Source organism: Megalopta genalis, chromosome 12, assembly GCF_051020955.1.
Source record: "Megalopta genalis isolate 19385.01 chromosome 12, iyMegGena1_principal, whole genome shotgun sequence".
Classification (NCBI taxonomy): Eukaryota; Metazoa; Arthropoda; class Insecta; order Hymenoptera; family Halictidae; genus Megalopta; species Megalopta genalis.
The window spans coordinates 9,876,474-9,892,551 of record NC_135024.1 but is presented as its reverse complement, the minus strand read 5'-3'; the positions used below and the strand labels follow the sequence as shown (position 1 = coordinate 9,892,551).

Sequence of the window (16,078 nt, the reverse complement as noted above, 5' to 3'; positions counted from 1 at the left end):
TTTGTCACGGAGAAGAACACTATTAATAAATCACAAGGAAACCGCGTAACTCAATAGATTTTGTTTGTACAGAGAATAAAGCAATTTTCAAAAAATTCTGACGAATCGGAGATGATCTTTCAATTGTTATTCGTTGATGCAATTAACAAGCGATCGCACTAATAAAGGCGGGAAACATTACGTGAACACGTACGATTACCTTTTAGGCGTTCCGCGCAAGAAACGCATGACCGGGCTGCAGGCACACGAGACACGATCACGTCGCTGAGTGCGCGAAGTATTTTTCGGAATATCGGGGAGCACTCACATGTTACGCCGATCGTACGTTATATTACACTGGTGAATGAATCGTGAGACATAGGACGACTGCGAAACCCGCTATCTCGTTCTCTATTATCTATGACACACGGCGTCTTCGATACAATTGTGCCGGAGTCAGCACAATATATTTTCGCGTTCGTTTTGGCATTGTGCCGGACTTCTCAGTTACGCTGAAATAATTTCGTCAGCCGAATACTGATGTGTCATCTATTTATTATTAATACGCAGGCATCGATGAACATCTCGTTCGGCAGTCGGGCCGCGGATACAATTTTAGTTATGGAATTTTATTATAGGCGGGGTACGAGATGGCGTGGCGTGATTAACCCGGGATTAATGATTCATCGACGATGCTAAATAAAACCGTGATATTATTGCTCGGGCTTTTGATTAGGGCCGTGGTTTCATTCAGCTGTCAATCGTGTCAACTACCTTTCCTATATATAGATTCTAGTTCGATAACACGACAAAGTTGAAACGGAGCGAGAACTCGAAACGGTATTGGAGAAGACTATGAACATTAGATGAATCTGATCCGTTTGAACGTCGCGGATTTTAATTGTCAAAGGAAGCGAAATTTTATCGTGTCCAACAGAAAAATGTCCCATTTTTATTCGATTAATTATTCATCACTAGACCGTAGATATTTCCACGTTCATGAAAAGTGCAAACTTGCAAATGAAAAGAACTTTTATTCCACTTAATTGTTCGCAAAAATTGTCAAAGGAAGCTTTTTGCGAACAATTAAGTGGAATAAAAGTTCTTTTCATTTGCAAGTTTGCACTTTTCATGGACGTGGAAATATCTACGGTCTAGTGATGAATAAATTAATCGAATAAAAATGGGACATTTTTCTGTTGGACACGATAAAATTTCGTTAATTATAATATGTTATTATTGTATTAAATTATTCAATGTACATGTATTCAAAAGTTGTCAAAAAATGGATAAAATGTAAGCACGTGCAGATTGTTCAATAGAAAACTTTACGTCTAAATATCTCTAACATAGTACATGTTTTTGGAAAATGTTAAATACAAAAGTTACTCGATTTCAAGGACCAAGCACAACTATTTTATTCATCTTTTCCTTGTTGATCGCTTCGAAGATTATTCGGATGGTAACTTCCTTTATTTAAATGGAAACTTGTATTATTATATACGGATTTATTCTACGCGAAAAAGAATTGCACTATTGTACGAAACATTTTTTCTTTTTTAATTGGATTTTATCTTACAAGGATATTTAAGAAAATGAGAAATTTGTTTTCTTCTGAAACTTTTTTCTTTTCTTATAACTGAGTGCCGATGAAGCGATAACAATTGTTCGTCTGAGCGACTACTGCAATTCTTTATGTAGTAAAGAAGTCGCACGAAAACCTGCAATTGTGTGTTGTGTGTGTGTGTTATTGACTTATCAGCATTCGGTCATAAGAGGATGAAGAAGTTTCATAAGTGAACAAATTTTTAATTTATAATATATTAATATCCTTGTAAAAATAAAAAATCTGATTAAAAAATGTTTGTTCTGTAACAGTTTATTCTGTAAATAAGGATATAGGTGTCCATTTAAAGAAGCGATCAACAACAAAGAAATTAATAAAATAGTTGTATTTTCTTGTTATTATCTCTGCATTGCTTCAAAGTAAAGAGAACCGTGATATCATATCGAAGATAAAGATAAGAGATTCGTAAAGAAGAGCAAAGCTTTTATAATTCAGCATTACGCACACTCCAGAATCACGTATATTCGAGAGTTTTATTTATACGCGTGAAATGAATGAAATTGTTGGATACGGTTCAAACTGTGGGTGGTTCGTGATTAATCGTAGTTACTAATGATTATGCAAGCTGCCGTGACTAATAAACTAGCGTTAAATTGTATTCGTCCCCTGGAATTATTCGTGCGCGCGCGATATTCTTGGAATCGGTTTGGGAACCGTGTAGAGTCGTGTGCTATGTTTATTTATAAACCTTTTAATCTATAGCGATATTTATCTTTGCGAATACAATTCGAATAGTTTGTATTAATCATAGATTCTTTTATCAAAAGACTTGTTTCTATATATGATTTTTTCAGAATTTCAGTTTAGAATTTTTCCTGTCTTTTGAGATTTTCTTGTTAAGCGATCGGAAGTTCGTCTTTTTGTGCTGATATTTATTTATTTATATATTTATATAGTTATAGAATATTTATTTATATATTTATATAGTTATAGTAAATTTATTTATATATTTATATAGTTATAGAATATTTATTTATATAGAGAATATTTTGTATACTAATAAAAACATCGTATTAAAGAAATTTTTATATTTTCTGTTCTTTGATATTTCCAAGTAATTAGCGATAGTTCGGCACTTTAAAGAATCGATACTTTTTAGTTCTTTCTACAACTAGAATGTAACACGTACAGGCTTCTCACTAAAAATAATTCTTTTCTTCACAAATTTATGCACTATTAACGTAAGAAATAAAAAAACTTTGTTATGTTTTTAAGCTATTGAGGTCTAAGTTGCATGTAAAGATAAAATCAAATCAAGATTTGTCAATAGCTTGAAGGTAACAGTGTTCTCTCTTCCACCAAGAAAATTACATTTTTGGCAATTACATTGTTTTCTACAAAACTTAATTATTTAAAATGCCAATCATTTTGTGAAATGTCAATCAAGTATGTTTTTCAGCGACAATACGAAATAAATATAAAACTTATAAAATGTCAACACTGTCGAAAACGATGTTCTTACGATGCATACTATTCGAGATATTACGAAATACATATAAATTAGAAAATGAATTGATTTAGAAACAAATGTATAGAAATAAGAAAAAAAGCCGAAACAAAAAGGAAATGTTATCTCGTGTGAGAATTGAATTCCAGAACCTTGTGATACGAATCTACCAACACCAACTTCACCGTTATAGGCGTCGCCGCTGCTCTTATTGTAAGAAACTCCGTGCGATGTTACAAAGAAATTGAAAAAGATTATGTGCAAAATAACTCCGTAAAAAAAACAGCATTGGCAAAAAAGAAGAAGCTCGGACGCGTTTCTACTTATTTTGTCTTCCGAATCGCCAAAAAGAAGTTTCATTAAAATCTGCGACCCCACAGGTGTGCGACCACCCCTTGCGCGTAAATTACCAACGAATTTCCAATTTTTCAAACGGGTGATTTTACGGTGACGTGCGTAATAAGATTGAAAAATTTTCCCGGTCGAAAATCTTAATTATCCGGATATTTATGGCGGACGCAGCTCGCGTACGAGGTATAATTTTAATCAAGAGATCTTCGTCGAAAATGTCGGGCATTCGCATCCGGATAAACGTGATTTTGTCCAGATTGCTCGGTATAATATTCCCGATGTCGAAAACGAGGCATTAGCATGAGTATATATGCTGGTAGAGACCGGTAGGATAATTACACTGATTGGTCGTCCGAGCCGGATGTGATGCTGCATGCGAGCAAGAGCGAGCGTTCGGTCGCTCGCTCGCGCGCGCGCGCGCACGCACGCGATCGCGCGCGTGTTAAGCTGAACGTAACAAGCGTTATCCGCGCTCCAACGCCGCTATCATCGAGACAGCGCAACGGTTGCGTTATTATTAATCGCGTTAACGACACTGATACTTCCCTGAACCGGGAGAACCTGACGACCGACCAGATTCTCGAAACGTTTCTTTCGCCCGTCCGCCGTTTCCCCGCGGACGGCTTGATCCTTTTTAATTGAGCAATTGCTAGGAATTACTCGAGTTTCTTTCGTACGTGGCTACTACCGTCCCTCGGCGAAACTGTTTCAGATCGATAGAAACAATTATGCGCCGGAGTCCAACAGTTTCGATATTTAATGAACGGCTCGTAATCAGTGTTTGCAAATAAACGGACTCGCAATTCTCGGGCAGATGCGTTGGTTACTGTGCCCTCGGATCATTTTTAAATCTAACGAAATCTTGCTTTAAAAGAATCAATTAGAATTAATAAAAAAAAATTAATTAATTATTTTTGATAAAAATACATCATTTATTACGAGATTGACGGTATTAATTTCTTTAGAATAAAACAGAATTTTTAATTTATGTATTGTGATCAAAAACAGTGTTTGTTAGGGAAGTATTAATATTGAGGAAGTATTATTAAGAAAGTATTAATATTGAAAGTATTCATTTTTTGTAGCAAAACAGAATTTTTAATTTATATGTTGTGTTCATAAATGATATTTATTAAGAGATTGGAAGTATCACTTCCTTTTAAGAAAACAGAATTTTTAATTTATTTGTTACGATGGAAAGCATTATTTATATACACTTCCAAAATGTGAGAAACAGTATTTGAAATTAACATGATATATGACATTTGATATGGCGTGATTGTATGGTTTTCGACAAGCATTACGGTAAAATCACGCCGTATCTCATATCCAATATTTCAAATACTGTTTTTCAGATTTTAGGAATGTAAATGAAAAATTCTATTTTGTGAAAAAAAATGAATCTTCCAAAGCTAAATTTTGTTAGTTTTAAAAATGATCTGAAGGCACAGTACAATGCTTCATTAATACTGCATTTCCAGTTTGTCGCTATATAACGTATTACTGTGAGACAATGTTTACGTACCATATGTAGAATTCATAATTTATTCTTGACAACTAAATGACAGCACGCGTGTGCTATATTTTTGTCCAGGAGTGTATAATGGTAATTTGTCAAATATGCATGTCTAATAATAAATTGTCCACTATACATATAGACTGTATAATATAAAAATTCTTTAGTATGCATGTATAATAGTAAAAGAAAATTGTCCAATACACACGTGTAATAATAAATTGCCCACTATACATATACAATGTATAATATAAAAATTCTTTAGTATGCATGTATAATAGTAAAAAAATTGTCCAATACACACGTGTAATAATAAATTGCCCACTATACATATACAATGTAGAATATAAAAATTCTTTAGTATGCATGTATAATAGTAAAAAAAAAAGAAAAAACTGTCCAATACACTCGTGTAATAATAAATTGCCCACTATACATATACAATGTATAATACAATAAATTGCCTAATGTACATGTATAATAATATATTCTCCACCACATACAATGCATAATATTAAATTTTTTACTATGCGTATACACGTATATAATATACAGGTATAACAATAAATTGCTAAAAGTTTCTAGGAGCTAGAAAGAAGCTAGAAATTTCGGGAGTAAGATGTTCCGATGATAATATAGTAATTTCTTCCTAATTCGCGCTCAGATCGCGCACAAAAATGGACAATTTGGGAAGAGGAGATACGATTATTCGAGTCTTGCGTCTCGTTTTTATAGTTGTTGACAATCGGTAACCATAAAAACGAGCCGCAAGGCTCGAATAATTTGCCCACGACGGGGTAAGAAGTTCTGCTTAAGTTGTCCACAAAAAAAAGACTGTGAAAAATTTATTGCAATATATTAAATTGAGTTGACAATCTTAAAGTAGAATAAATTTAACCATAAATTAGTCAGAAACGAAAAAAGCAACTGCATTATTTCTTAGTCAATTTTGATGTTTTCTCAAAATCGGAACTTCCAGCCTCGGCTTCCCTACCCATATAACAATAAATTGTTTAATATACCCACATAATAATAAATTGTTTAATATACCCATACCACAATAAACTGTTTAATATACCCATACAGCAATAAATTGTTTGATATACCCATACGAGAATAAATTATTTAATATACCTATACAACAATAAACTGTTTAATATACCCACATAATAATAAATTGTTTAATATACCTATACAACAATAAACTGTTTAATATACCCATACAGCAATAAACTGTTTAATATACCCATACAGCAATAAATTGTTTAATACACCCATACAGCAATAAATTGTTAAATATACCCATACGAGAATAAATTATTTAATATACCTGTACAACAATAAATTGTTTAATATACCCATACAACAATAAATTGACTACCATACATATAAAGTAATAAATCGTCGAAATCGTAATTTCCTGACGTAAATCACAACCATAAGAAATCTAAGCCCCGATGACAAAGATCTAACCGCCAAAAAATTGAAGCGTGTTGAATCGCTTTTGGCTGAATACAGCTCTAAGACGGAATGATCTCGTTATGCCGTCGAACGAAAGTGTCGGTCGAAGAATCGAAAAACTGTTACCTCGACTGTAATCAATAGCAGCCGGCGGCGGCGGCAACGAGGATGGCGTCCGTGGTTGTTGAATGGTGGATCCAGCGGCGCATGGTTATCGGAAAAGTGGCACGGTAGATCGAAGCTTTCGCTGGGGCCGGGGGCCGAGAGAAGCGGCCGGTCGCGCTTCGAATCACGAGAGAAAAGGTGTAAGAAGCCAGTTCGGCGACGCTAATTCGGAACGTGCTGTTATACGGAACGCTTCCGCACTGTTCCTCGTCTCCCTCTTCATCCGTCGTCGTTCGAAAACAGTTGTCGATGATTGTCCCATCGGTTCGCTCTCGAAAGGACCCTCTCTCTCTCTCTCTCTCTCTCTCTCTCTCTCTCTCTCTCTTCCTCTCCAGTTCGCTCCTTCTCTCTCGCTCCTTTCTCTCACGGTGTTTGTCTCTCGGTCTCCCTGTTTTCGTCGCAGGGCCCCTTCCCCCCGCGGCAAGGATCACGGCGGTTCTCGGGCCGCAGAATGGGTAGCTTCGCCTCCGAAATTCTTCGCTTGTACACTCTTGGCTCGTGCTACGAGAAACGTGGGAAGATTCTCAGGCCTGGAAGCCGTTCATGCTCCCACCACGTGCAGCCGAGCAACACGCGTTGCAACGGCCTCCGCGCGGTGTGCGCCGTGCAGGCACGTCTCCTTAGGGGCACACGTACGGCTACCCATACAGCACCGCTTTTATATGGGAATATACGTATACATATACAGAGAGAGGCGTCGCGTTCTCCTCTTTTTCCTATCGCATTGTGCAGCGAGCTGTGAGTCCTCTTTATGCGGCAGAGGAGCCAACCTGGCCTGTAATGTAACCTTAACGTGGCCCTATTGCCGCTTGTTGTGCACATAATACGAGGCTATTGTACCCAGCACGGGCCATATTGTTGCCCACATCTCTGCCGGCACCCTGCCACGACAGCGGCTACGACGATCCCCCTTTCCTTATTCCTTCCTCGTCCCTCCCTTTCTTTCTCCTCCTCCTCTTCTCCCTCTATCTTTCATCTTTCCTGCTCCTCTCCCGGCTCTTGGTCCCCTTCTTTCCTGCTCCAGAAGAACCGGGGACCACTCGCGCGCCCCGTCTTTTCTCGCCCAATGGTTCCTCGTCCTTGTCCATCCAGCCCGGTCAACGCCGATGCGAAACGAGATCGAACGCCGGGATTTCGGCAAGAGTTCAAGCGACGCTGATACGATTAATCCAGCAGTGATCGCGTTTGCGTAACAGATGTTACGCAGAGATTCTTGCTTCCGGTCTACTCTTTATCGACCGATCCTCTTACGGCGGGCACTCGCTCGTTCGATCGCACCACGTTTATCTCGGCCGCGGAGCAAAGTTCACGCCGTCGGGCTGCTGGTCCACGTGGAACGCGAAATTTAGGAGGACGCGGTCCGGAGCGTTGGGATTCTACGCTCACCGGTGGGTGGGCCGGGAGGAACGAATCGGTTTCGAGTCGTCGGGGAGTTCGTTGGGGTAGTAGCGTACACCGGAGACTGGGGTATGTTGACACTTTTTTCAATTTTTGATATGAAGTTTGATATAAGCGAGTTATCAAGTTGGAATCGATATGAAGAGATAGTATTTGATATTCCTTATAACAGTTGCGAAACTTTTTTTTAACAGTTATGAACAGTTGTGAAACGATTCTTCACAATTGTTCGAGGAATCGAAACCGATGTCATCACGGTTTTCAATCTCTGACGTGTAGTCGGTTCGGTCCTTATCGATTACATTCGTTTACGACGATATTTATTATTGATAATACCGTTAAAAATTACCGAATAGGGAGATCTACCCGTCTCAGATTCAGCCGATTGATGACCGAATGGGGAAATCTTGCACTTCTAATTTCTAACGATTAAAAATAATTTCTTAATTTTATTCAGATTTGCAAGAGGTACGAATGTTGAAGAAGTTATTGATGCTATATATGGCTTATAAGTTTGCTTTGCAATGTTTATTTAATTGAATGAAATACTTCGATTTTATGAAATTTTTGCGGTTTTTGTCGTGAAAAGTGTTAAGTTGGAGTGTGTATGAAATGTCGTTATTGATGCTATATATGGCATATAAGTTTGCTTTGCAATGTTTATTTAATTGAATGAAATACTTCAATTTTATGAAATTTTTGCGGTTTTTGTCGTGAAAGTGTTAAGTTTGAGTGTGTATGAAATGTCGGATTTTGATCGCACGTAAATGTTTGTCTCGCTGCTTAGGTTATGGTGTTGCTTATGACGTAACCTCTTTTACAGTTTTATTGTATATTGTCAGTGTTATGCATCGCTGAACAAAAATTATAACGTAGACAAATTTTTGATAAAAATTGGCCAACTTTGACTGGCGATAAATCTGCGAAAAATCATCGTAGGGTGGTTAACCCTTTGCCGCATCAATTTCTTCATAGTTGAATTAGAAGTTTTTAGATTGTAATCATTTCTAGGAAGAAGAAAGATTACTTATATTTATCGTGTGTCTACGTTTACTTGAATGTTTAAATACTGGTGACGAGAAAAAAAGAATTTTATTTAGACTAAAAAAAAAACAGGGTAGCATTCGTACTTAACAGATTGTTGCCAGAAATATCCATCACGTGTCAGACTCGTCAAACTATGGCAAGGGATTAAAGCTTGAAACCTCTACTTTAAGATAATGTTTCTAGATTTTAAATTCGATGCACCCTCGCCACCGTCACCCTCTAAATGCGAAGCCATGTTTGTGATATTGAAAATTGCTAAGTTTAACGAAACGCAGTTCGTAAATTTTTTTAAAAAACTGACAAACCAATCGTTCAGAAGTTAGAAGTATACTAAACAACTCTCTACTAAAAAGATTCACTAAAAAAGTATATTTATAAAAGTTCACGGATGAATCACAGGTCGATTCAAGTTTCGTTAAAAAAGTACCACTTCAACCCTTCGATGGTAGTATCTGGGTCTGCATTGTCCAGAATTTTAGAATCCCACAACTTGTCGGCTTGAAAAGGCTAATTGGATCTCGTGTGACGGACCATTCTCACAACTGTGTTATTGACGACATTTATAAAAATTTCGAGCTTTATTCAGCAATTTTTCAAACCATATTCTCGACGACATTTCTCGCAGACTTATTAGCCTTTCTGTCGTTCCGAACGGGACGGCAATCTATTTTATTCAATTGCCAACAATTGGGTAATTAAGTGAACGATTTATATACTCCGGATCAAAATTGACCCAGCCACCGCCTTGGCAGGGTTAAGCACTCGTTCGAACTAGATGAAAGAAAAGAAAGAACGAACGTAATTGTTAGAAGTATGAAATAGTTTTTCGCGTTTTTTCTAACATCGAAGTCCACCGTATATCTCCGTGAAAAGCTTGAAAGCTTTAAACTAATACAGCTTAAAAGTAATAACAGCTTAAAAGTAATTGCCCGGCGGCATTAAAACCGGGCATCTCGATTCATTCAACTACAACATGCAAATAAAATCGGGAACTTGATAAGATTAAGCTGATTAAACGAATTAAGCCTATAATGATTATAGCCGTGCAAGATGCAAATTAGCTCTTTCGAAAGCAACGACGAAAGCTGCTCCGCATGCATATAATGGCAAACGTAATGGCAAGGCGTCGGTCATCGAAATGATTTTATTTGCAATCGAACCGATAGACCGGCGAAAAATCGCAGAAACTGTCGGCTCGTTAGATCTTTCGCGTTCACCGCGATGGAACGTCGTTGCCTCGAAAAGCGTATAAAGACGGCAGAACGAATGCAACGCGCGGATAGGAGCTAGGTCGGTCTGGATTGGTATTAATTCGTGTTGCGTAATCGACTCCGAAAAAGAACGCGCACGGGAATCTTATTTTCCGAATGCAACTGTCGATCTGGCGAGGACGGTACAAGCAGTTTATGTCGAGCGCGAGAGTGAGAAGCTCGCAAACCAGACAGAATTAAGCGGGATACGATAAGATGTCATTAAGCCAGGACGCGTCGTTTTGCTCGTGTTCGATGTAAAATGCGGGCAAGGGAGGTACCCGCAGCAATAATTAATTTTCACGAACTTTATTGAGGATTCACTGTGCTTTTCATTTCGAGACCCCGTAATTAATGGCGGACCCGCTCTCGGTCCGTTCCATTTTTCTTCGCTCTAGATGCAATTACCGGTCGGGTAGATTAACACAAAGTGTTACACTACCCTTAATTAAGAGTCGGGTAGATTGTCTCCTGAAGCTATCGCTTCGATCTACAGTTTTTAAACGAGCTCGGCGTTTTACACGACGGGTCTTCCAGCGTTTAAGAAAGTGCGCTCGAAACGTTGTACGCGTTTGTTCTGCGCCCGAAATTAATGCTACGGTCAACGTTTTGCAAATGAAATTCACCCATGCGGGTCGCATTCATCTTTCTTTTTTGCGAATCGAATCGAATCTTTCGACGAGTTAAATTCGCTTGTTTGTAACGAAATTAGTGTTACGTTTAAAAATTGAATAAAATACGGTCACGTATGATCTGTGAAAGATTTTGTAAAATGTTCATTTGTAAAATGTGAATTCGATTTGCAGAAGGCTGAATGAAATTTGTGAACGCGTCAGTCTGCTTTGTAAAAAGATAAACGTGATCTACGGAATGGTTAATGTTGAATGGAAAAACATGGATATGATCTACGCAAGGATTAAATTCGAGTGCAAAAACATGAATATGATCTATGAAAGAATTAATTTAGAGATGCGATCATATCGATAATTCGATTTATCGATAACATCGAAATGTTATTGTTAAAGCGAATTGCAGAGACGAAGAGAGAACGTAACGAATTAGTTGTAATCAAATCATTTTAGATTCATTTATTTTTATCAGATTTTACTCGAAATTATGTCGCGTGAATAAACATTTAACAAATAAAATGAATACGAAGGTTAAGGTGTTCTTCATGCGATAAATTGTTATTCAAAGAATTTTTACTACGAAACTGACAGATTCTGCGACTTAAATTCAATTATAATGAGTTTCTATTACAAATCTGTGTTATGATGTATAATATTCTGAAATTTATTTCAGTTATTGTATTAACTTTAAATTTGATTACGAATTTCTATAATTTCGTTAAGATATTCGGCAGGATGTTTGAGATAAATGCAGAGTTTTAACGATAGTATCGTTAAGATATCGATAATGTCAATAATTTTATTAATAATTGGTAATTGTACTTCAAAATTAATTTCGAGCGCACATTGTCTATACACGAACGCGAGCCATGTAAAAAGAATTCTAAATATTTCTCGATAAGATTCTAATGAAATTACGGATTTTTCTAGACTAATTTGGAAAGTGCAGGAACTACTGTGGCCACTGGAGGATAACTACCTGTCAGATAACTATCTGCTAGAAACGCCCCCCGATTACACGCATTGCTCGCCATCGCGCGTGTGATATACAATATATGGTCCACGCCTCGACGCCTAGAAACGTTCATCGACTCGCTAAAGTATCAGAGGACTTCCCGTAAAAAAGATTATACCAACCAAAACTGTGGGTTGTGCAACATTTTCTAAAATACACCGCACGTCGTTTATGGAAATCGTGAATAATGTTACCGGGGTAATTATTCGTCATGATGTGTTAAAATATTGAAATTAATAAATTAATTAAATATGCTCTCATCATTTTCGCATAGAACAGGCTGAGCCTGAACGATTATTTAGAAAATGATTCTATGGCAATCGTATTTTTGTTATCAATTTTTTCGGATTTGATCCGTGTACTTTTTTAAATTCAATTTTCCATTTGTTCGTCAATATATTAATACATGTATATACTTATGTAGAATAATTACATATTCATGTCCAAATTTAGTTGAAAGTATATTATTTATCCGTAACAATATTAAACAATTAATCCGTAACAATATTTAATTGTTAATATTTTGTATTATATATTGTATATATTATATTATATACTGTATATTAATTGTTAATATTTAGTTATTTAATTTGCTTATTCATATTTTTATATAATTTTTTCTAAACTTTATTTAGTCATTCCGTGGCCAATATAAGTGCTGCTATCTATTGTTTATTTATGAAAAAAATCGACTGTACTGATTTATCGACCGAATGATCCTACGATAACGATGAACTTTCACTGCGTAACTCATTTTCAAAAAAAAAAGTGGTCTTGCATGTAAGTCGACATGTATGTACGCAAAATTCGAGCTCGATTGCTCGCCAGTAAATAGTTTAAAAAACGATGTCAAAGTTTTAATTACAGCGAAAACAAGCACGAACGACATAAATAAGAACGTGCAAGAATATTCGATAAATAAATGACTTTCCTTGGCGAAAAACACAAGTGAAAAAAAACTCGGTTTCTCCGTGCCGCGCATGCGAGTTTGATTAGCCCGGGTAATCAAAGTTCTTCTGCATTTGGAACGTAATGGACCCTAAGCTTTATGTAACGCCGACAGATTGCTGCTGGCAGATTGTACGCACGCGTGTTACGTCAATTTAAAAAAAAAAGGCCTTTCCTGGCCGTGATTAATTGGTCCCCGTGCAACTAGGTCCCACCATTCCTTCGTGTGCCCGTGTTACGTAAACATAATCGGCTTTACCACTCAATCTGGCGAGGTGAAAGTTTTTCGTAGTTCGCCGTCATGGAGATGAATTCGACGACGTCCAAATTGGGCGGCCGATGTTTCCGATAATTAATTCGAGACACGACAGACGTCGTCCCGCGGAAGTCAACCTGTTTCAACGAATGAGAACTCTGTTCGGCTAATTAGAGATCTTTGCATTGCTTTATTTTTTTATACTTTTAATCAGATGAGACGGTTCAATTAAGTGGCACACAGTTCAATTACCTCCGATCGGTCCGATCGAAGAAAAAAAAATAACTTATCGCGAGTCATAAAGGAAAAACATAAACTGCGTTTTCACTTAGAAGGGGAGGCTAAATTATTTCTTTGTCCATTTAGAGCAGACTCGGGCACGACTGAGAAGATATTATTTGAGAAAGAAATTGAAGTGAATATTTATTTGAAATATAAATTTAAATAAATATCTATTTGAAAAAGAAATTAAAATAAATATCTATTTGAAAAAGAAATTAAAATGAACATTTATTTAAAGTAGAAATTGAAATATACGTTTATTTAAAGTAGAAATTAAAATATACGTTTATTTGAAATACAAATTAAAATAGATATCTATTTGAAAAAGAAATTAAAATGAATATTTATTTAAAGTAGAAATTGAAATATACGTTTATTTGTGAAATATAAATTAAAATAAATATCTATTTGAAATATAAATTAAAATAAATATTTATTTGAAGTAGAAATTAAAATATACATTTATTTGAAATAGAAATTAAAATAAATATCTATTTGAAATAGAAATTAAAATAAATATTTATTTGAAGTGGAAATTAAAATATACGTTTATTTGAAATACAAATTAAAATAGATATCTCTTTGAAAAAGAAATTAAAATGAATATTTATTTAAAGTAGAAATTGAAATATACGTTTATTTGTGAAATATAAATTAAAATAAATATCTATTTGAAATATAAATTAAAATAAATATTTATTTCAAGTAGAAATTAAAATATACATTTATTTGGAATAGAAATTAAAATAAATATCTATTTGAAATAGAAATTAAAATAAATATTTATTTGTAATACAAATTAAAATAAATATTTATTTGTGTAATACAAATTAAAATAAATATTTATTTGTGTAATACAAATTAAAATAAATATCTATTTGAAATAGAAATTAAAATAAATATTTATTTGGAGTAGAATTTAAGTAGATTTTTGCTTAAAGCAAATTGATATAAAGGTTTCTTGTAATATAAACAAAATAACATATTAAAAAATAAATAGTTATAAATTTTCCCCTATAGCTGATACTTTTCACGGCGAATCGCGGACTGTATCAAACGGCGTATTAAAAATGTCATAATTTGAAAAAAAAACTGCTTTAATCGTGCTATACATATTCCTTGGGTATCCATCTATGAAAAAAGTATTTACAAATGTATCTATCGACTCAGCTTGCAGTTCTTTAAAGCAAAAGTGCGGAGCCGCTTATTATTGAAAGGTATTATTGAAAATTAATAGCAGCAGTTTCTTTTGAATCGATTAGAAGCGATCTTTCCAGGCATATTCGACTCGTCGAGATCTTCGCGTATATCTTACGAGGTCTTCAAAGTCTTCGGAAAAAATGATCCACAGAAAAACCGACGCGTAAATGCCGTTTTGTCTGTTCGTTTTCGGAATGTACAGTTAGCATCCCTTGAGACCGACCTTTTCCGTAAATATGGAGGGTTTCGGGAAAAGTAACTCTATATTTATGTTAATACGAAGAATAGCAATCGAATTAACGTTAATAACAGGCCCTTAAATTTTGAACATTTACGACGCATAATCTGTACCCGAACCAGTAGCCGTTAAAGTTTCGTTTACGAACATAGTCGCATAACTCCCGAATAAAATTTGCATCTCTTAAGGATAAATGAAGCTTAAGTGCCACACGTGCAATTATTTATTCCGTGTCCACGACGGAACCGTTATCCTTGCAAATTAAGTTAACATAATGGAGCTCATCAATAAGTGTCATCGAGAAACTGCAAGATGTCCGTGCACCGAAATTCTTGTTTGCGATGTCGTATCGCTCTGGTGCATTTAGATGATTTATAATTTGTTTGGTAGAATCGGGGGATTCGAATTTACCGGTAAGAACGCATTTAACGGTAGATTTACAGGGCAACGAAAGCAGCTGTTTTATATCAGTTTGTGCAAGTAATAATTAAATATTTATTCTGATTTTTGATGAGTGTTATTCTGTAACATTTGTCCCATGTAACACATGCCTGTATTAAGAATAAATAACTCGTAACGAAAAATATTTGTCTCATCTCGATTCATGGAATCGTGAATTATGTGACTACGATTATTTCAAAGACATTTTTACACATTTTGTTAATCGTATATTAACTGAAACAAACGTATAAAATGAAAATCTGGAAGACATTCGAAGGAAGCAACGCCACAAAATCGCATAATATAACAAGCTCTAGTAGATTCATATTTAAAGTAGAGAAGGACACAACGAAACTCTCTTATTTAATTAAGCAATAATATTATCGTTCGTCATATTCGTTGAAATAAAATTGATACATTTCTCAATCTGTGATTTAAAATCGATATTTATCCCTTTTGATATCTTTCGGAGGTTCGTATTTAGAAAATATTTTCAGATTATGTTAGTCGCTATAGTAAAACAATAACTATACAGAGGAGGAGAATGTATTAAAAATATTCCAATCTGCAAAAGACTGTAACTATGTATTTCAGATGCGAAAGGCGTTGTTAATATATTCTGGAAAACTTAGTCGATTATCGTCGGCCCATCGAACATTATTTTTTAATAAATTATAAACGATAATTTTTAATATAAGCTGTATATAATATATTGTTAACACAAGAGAATGATTTTGATTTTACAAAAATACTCGAAGAAAATATTAAGACGTTATAAATATTTCAAAGCCAAGACGAAGTAGAATGAACAAATGTAAAATATATGAA

General features: G+C 35.3%; 1 protein-coding gene across 2 annotated transcripts in view; it reads right to left on the bottom strand.

The window, feature by feature from the left end:
* LOC143258724 (tubulin monoglutamylase TTLL4) overlaps positions 1-6,777 on the bottom strand; it is a 41,038-nt gene extending 34,261 nt beyond the window's left edge. The window contains exon 1 of one of the 2 annotated variants that reach the window (XM_076525809.1): positions 6,508-6,777. The gene's annotated coding sequence lies outside the window, so the exon portion shown is untranslated. Of the gene's footprint in view, positions 1-199; positions 359-6,507 lie in introns of those variants that run through there. The other variant, XM_076525808.1, reaches the window with a different exon arrangement.
* Positions 6,778-16,078: the final 9,301 nt, after the last annotated feature.